Source organism: Arachis ipaensis, chromosome B1 (assembly GCF_059453495.1).
Source record: "Arachis ipaensis isolate K30076 ecotype BB chromosome B1, ASM5945349v1, whole genome shotgun sequence".
NCBI classification, from domain to species: domain Eukaryota; kingdom Viridiplantae; phylum Streptophyta; class Magnoliopsida; order Fabales; family Fabaceae; genus Arachis; species Arachis ipaensis.
This window is the reverse complement of record NC_142436.1, coordinates 118,929,312-118,935,401: the sequence shown is the minus strand read 5'-3', so window position 1 is coordinate 118,935,401 and position 6,090 is coordinate 118,929,312. Positions and strand designations below refer to the sequence as shown.

General features: G+C 36.9%; 1 non-coding gene across 1 annotated transcript; it reads left to right on the top strand.

Annotated features, from left to right (window-relative positions):
- Positions 1 to 5,566: 5,566 nt before the first annotated feature.
- Positions 5,567 to 5,674, top strand: LOC148578109 (small nucleolar RNA R71). The gene has a single exon (XR_015904142.1). It is a non-coding gene; the product is annotated as a small nucleolar RNA R71 (small nucleolar RNA).
- Positions 5,675 to 6,090: the final 416 nt, after the last annotated feature.

Here is a 6,090-nt window from a genome sequence, read left to right as displayed (position 1 = left end):
GAGCCAACATATTTAATATTCTTAAACAACAACTTCAAAAGACATATGCACTGTTCAAGCATTCATTCAGAAAACAAGAAGCATTGTCACCACATCAATATAATTAAACTAAGTTCAAGGATAAATTTGAAACTCATGTACTTCTTGTTCTTTTGAATTAAAACAGTTTTCATTTAAGAGAGGTGATGGATTCATAGGACATTCATAACTTTAAGACATAGTTACTAAATACTAATGATCATGTAATAAGACACAAACATGGATAAGCACTTAACATTAAGAAAACGAAAAACAGAAAATAAGAACAAGGAATGAGTCCATCTTAGTGATGGTGGCGTTTCCTTCTTGAGGAACCAATGATGTCCTTGAGCTCTTCTATGTCTCTTCATTGTCTTTGTTGCTCCTCCCTCATTGCTTTTTGATCTTCTCTTATTTCATGAAGGATGATGGAGTGCTCTTGATGTTCCCCCTTAATTGTCCCATGTTGGAACTTAATTCTCCTAGGGAGGTGTTGATTTGCTCCCAATAGTTTTGTGGAGGAAAATGCATTTGAGGCATCTCCGGGATCTCATGGTGATGAGCTTCATGCGTCTCTTGAGATCCATGAATGGGCTCTCTTGCTTGCTCCATCCTTTTCTTAGTGATGGGCTTCTCTTCCTCAATGGGAATGTCTCCTTCTATGAAAGCTCCAGCTAAGTAACATAGATGGCAAATAAGATGAGGAAAACTAGCCTTGCCCCAGGAGAGGGCTTTTCGGCTATTTTGTAGAATTCAAGGGAGATGACTTCATGAACTTCTACTTCCTCTCCAATCATGATGCTATGAATCATGATGGCCCGATCCACAGTAACTTCAGATCGATTGCTAGTGGGGATGATGGAGCGTTGGATGAACTCCAACCATTTTCTAGCCACAGGCTTGAGGTCCAGTCTTCTTAATTGAACCGGCTTGCCTTTGGAGTCAATCTTCCATTGAGCTCCTTCCACACATATGTCCCTGAGGACTTGGTCCAACCTTTGATTAAAGTTGACCCTTCTAGTGTAGGGGCGTGCATCTCCTTGCATCATAGGCAAGTTAAACGCAAACCTCACATTTTCGGGACCAAAATCTAAGTAGAGTAAAGTATCGTTTTTGTCCCCAACGTTTGGGGTAAGTCCTAAAGTTGTCCCTAACGTTTCAATCGTCCTATTTAAGTCCCTAACGTTTCAAAATTGACTCAATGTTGTCCTGCCGTTAAGACAGGACAAAATTGAGACGATTTTGAAACGTTAGGGACTTAAATAGAACAAAAACGTTGGGGACAAAAACGAAACATAGAAATAAATTTTAATTTTATTCTTTAATAATATCAATTTCTTACTGTACATAATATTCAATTATTTTTAATCACATTTATACTTAATCACATTACTTTCATTCTAAATAAATTTATTTTTTTTAATTTTACACTTAAAGTAATGTAATTTTTTTATAAATAAATAAATTTTACACTTTCATTCTAAATAAATAATGTAATGTGATTAGAATGAAAGTATAAAATTATAAAAAAAAATAAGTAATGTGATTAAGTAATGAAATTAAAATTACATTATTTATTTAGAATGAAAGTTTAAATTTTATTTATTTATAAAAAATTATATTTCTTTAAGCGTAAAATTATAAAAAAATTAATTTATTTATAATGAAAGTGTAAAATTATTAAAAAAATATAAGTAATGTAATTAAGTAATAAAAGTAAAATTACATTATTTAGAATGAAAGTGTAAAAGTATAAAAAAATTTAATTTATTTTGAATGAAAGTGTAAAATTATAAAAAAAAATTATAAGTAATGTGATTAAGCAATGAAAGTAAAATTACATTATTTAGAATGAAAGTATAAAATTTATTTATTTATAAAAAAATTACATTACTTAAGTGTAAAATTATAAAAAAATTAATTTATTTAGAATGAAAGTGCAAAATTATAAAAAAAAAAGTAATGTGATTAAGTAATAAAAGTAAAATTACATTATTAAAAATGAAAGTGTAAAAGTTATTTGTTTATAAAAAAAATTACATTACTTTAAATGTAAAATTATAAAAAAATTAATTTATTTAGAATGAAAGTGTAAAATTATTAAAAAAATTATAAGTAATGTGATTAAGAAATGAAAGTAAAATTACATTATTTAGAATGAAAGTGTAAAATTTATTTATTTATAAAAAAATTACATTACTTTAAGAATAAAATTATAAACAAATTAATTTATTTAGAATGAAAGTAATGTGATTAATTGTAATTTAAAAAATAATTGAATATTATGTATAGTAAAAATTAAAATTATTGAAGGATAAAAATAAAATTTATTTTTATGTATCGTTTTTGTCCCCAATGTTTTTGTCCTATTTAAGTCCCTAACGTTTTAAAATCGTCTCAATTTTGTCCCGCCGTCAATTCTATTAACGGATCCCTAACGGCAGGACAACATTGAGTCAATTTTGAAACGTTAGGGACTTAAATAGGACGATTGAAACGTTAGGGACAACTTTGGGACTTACCCCAAATGTTGGGGACAAAAACGATACTTTACTCATCTAAGTATTTCCCCCGAACCATTGTAATATAATTCTTTGGGTTTGGGTTCTTACTTTGATCATGGTTCCTAGTGATCCATGCATTGGCATAGAACTCTTGAACCATTAGGATGCCGACTTGTTGGATGGGGTTTGTTAGAACTTCCCAACCTCTTCTTTGGATTTCATGTCGGATCTCCGGATACTCATTCTTCTTGAGCTTGAAAGGGACCTCAGGGATCACCTTCTTCTTGACCACAACATCATAGAAGTGGTCTTGATGAGCTTTGGAGATGAATCTTTCCATCTCCCATGACTCGGAGGTGGAAGCTTTTGTCTTCCTTTCCCTTTTCTAGAGGATTCTCCGGTCTTGGGTGCCATCAATGGTAATGAAAAAACAAAAAGCTTATGCTTTTACCACACCAAACTTAGAATATTGCTCACCCTCGAGCAAGAGAAGAAAGAATAGATGAAGAAGAAGAAGAAAATATGGAGGAGAGGGGGGAGGGGTGTATTCGGCCAAGAAGGGGAAGAGAGGGTTGTGTTGTGTGAAAATGAAGAAGAATGGAGGGCTTTATATAGGGAAGGGAGGGGGGTAAGGTTCGGCCATAAGGGTGGGTTTTGGGTGGGAAATTGATTTTGAATTTTGAAGGTAGGTGGGGTTTATGAAGTAGGTTTATGGGGAAGAGTGGATGGATGTGAGTGGTGAAGTGGTTATAGGGAAGAGAGATTGAGGTGATTGGTGAAGAGTTTTGGGGAAGAGTGTTTATGGGATTGTGTGAAAGAGGGGTGAGAAGAAGTGAGTGGAGGTAGGTGGGGATCCTGTGGGGTCCACAGATCCTGAGGTGATCCTGTGGGGTCCACAGATCCTGAGGTGTTCAAGGATTTACAACCTTGCACCAAATTAGGCATGCAAAATGCCCTTGCACACAACTCTGGGCGTTCAGCGCCAGATTGTTGCTTGTTCTGGGCGTTGAACGCCCATTTGTTGCCCATTTCTGGCGTTGAACGCCAGAACCATGCTTGTTCTGGGCGTTCAGCGCTAGCTCTTCTCCAGGGTGCAATTCTGGCGTTCAAATGCCCAGATGCTGCCCATTTTGGGTGTTCAGCGCCAGAACCATGCTCTGTTCTGGTGTTAAACGCCAGCCAGATGCTTCTTACTGGCGTTTAAACGCCAGTAAGGTCTTCCTCCAGGGTGTGATTTTTCTTCTGCTGTTTTTGATTCCGTTTTCAATTTTTATATTTATTTTGTGACTCCACATGATCATGAACCTAATAAAACATGAAAGAACAAGAAAAATAAAATTAGATAAATAAAAATTGGGTTGCCTTCCAACAAGCGCTTCTTTAATGTCAATAGCTTGACAGTGGGCTCTCATGGAGCCTCACAGATGTTCAGAGCATTGTTGAGACTTCCCAACACCAAACTTAGAGTTTAACTGTGGGGGCTCTGGTTGACTCTGTTTTGAGAGAAGCTTACTGTGCCTCTTTTCCATGTTTACAGAAGGGTAACCTTGAGTTGTAAACACAAGGGAGTCCTCATTCAATTGAAGGACTAATTCACCTCTGTCAACATCAATCACAGCTCTTGCTGTGGCTAGGAAATGTCTTCCAAGGATGATGGATTCATCCTCATCCTTCCCAGTATCAAGGATTATGAAATCAGCAGGGATGTAAAGGCCTTCAACCTTTACTAACACGTCCTCTACTTGTCCATAAGCCTGTTTTCTTGAATTGTTTGCCATCTCTAATGAGATTTTAGTAGCTTGCACCCCAAAGATTCCCAGTTTCTCTATTACAGAGAGGGGCATGAGGTTTATCCCTGACCCAAGGTCACACAGAGCCTTTTCAAAGATCATGGTGCCTATGGTACAAGGTATTAGGAACTTTCCAGGATCCTGTTTCTTCTGAGGCAATGTCAGTTGATCCAGATCACTTAGTTCATTAGTGAACAAGGGAGGTTCATCTTCCCAAGTCTCAACACCAAATAATTTGGTATTCAGCTTCATGATTGCACCAAGGTACTTGGTAACTTGCTCTTCAGTAACATCCTCAGTCTCTTCAGAAGAGGAATACTCATCAGAGCTCATGAATGGCATAAGGAGGTTCAATGGAATCTCTATGGTCTCTAGATGAGTCTCAGATTCCTTTGGTTCCTCAGAGGGAAGCTCCTTATTGATCACTGGACGTCCCAGGAGGTCTTCCTCCTTGGGATTCACGTCCTCTCCCTCCCTTACAGGTTCGGCCATGGTAATTAATTCAATGGCCTTGCACTCTCCTTTTGGATTCTCTTCTGTATTGCTTGGGAGAGTACTAGGAGGGATTTCAGTGATCCTTTTACTCAGCTGGCCCACTTGTGCCTCCAAATTTCTAATGGATGACCTTGTTTCATTCATGAAACTCACAGTGGCCTTAGATAGATCAGAGACTAAGTTTGCTAAATTAGAGGTATTTTGTTCAGAGTTCTCTGTCTGTTGCTGAGTGGATGATGGAAAAGGTTTACTATTGTTAAACCTATTTCTTCCACCATTATTAAAGCCTTGTTGAGGCCTTTGTTGATCCTTCCATGAGAGATTTGGGTGATTTCTCCATGAGGGGTTATAGGTGTTTCCATAAGGTTCACCCATGTAATTCACCTCTGCTATTGCAGGGTTTTTAGGATCATAAGCTTCTTCTTCAGAAGTTGCCTCTTGAGTACTGTTGGATGCAGCTTGCATTCCATTCAGACTCTGAGAAATCATATTGACTTGCTGAGTCAATATTTTATTCTGAGCCAATATAGCATTCAGAGTATCAATTTCAAGAACTCCCTTCTTCATAGGCGTCCCATTATTCACAGGATTCCTTTCAGAAGTGTACATGAACTGGTTATTAGCAACCATGTCAATGAGTTCTTGAGCTTCTGCAGGCGTTTTCTTTAGGTGAATGGATCCACCTGCAGAAGTATCCAATGACATCTTAGCTAATTCAGACAGACCATCATAGAATATATCCAGGATGGTCCATTCTGAAAGCATGTCAGAAGGACACTTTTTGGTCAGTCCTTTGTATCTCTCCCAAGCTTCATAGAGGGATTCACCTTCTTTCTGTATGAAGGTTTGAACATCCACTCTAAGCTTACTCAGCTTTTGAGGAGGAAAGAACTTGGCTAAGAAAGCCTTGACCAGCTTATCACAAGAGTTCAGTCTATCCTTAGGTTGAGAGTCCAACCATATTCTAGCTCTGTCTCTCACAGCAAAAGGGAAAAGCATGAGCCTGTAGACTTCAAGATCTACTCTATTAGTCTTAACAGTATCATAGATCTGCAAGAATTCAGTTAAGAACTGAAAAGGATCTTCAGATGGAAGTCCATGAAACTTGCAGTTCTGCTGCATCAGAGAAACTAATTGAGGTTTCAGCTCAAAATTGTTTGCTCCAATGGCAGGAATGGAGATGCTTCTTCCATGTAAATTGGAATTAGGTGCAGTAAAGTCACCAAGCATCCTCCTTGCATTATTATTATTTTCGGCTACCATCTCCTCTTCCTGTTCGAAAA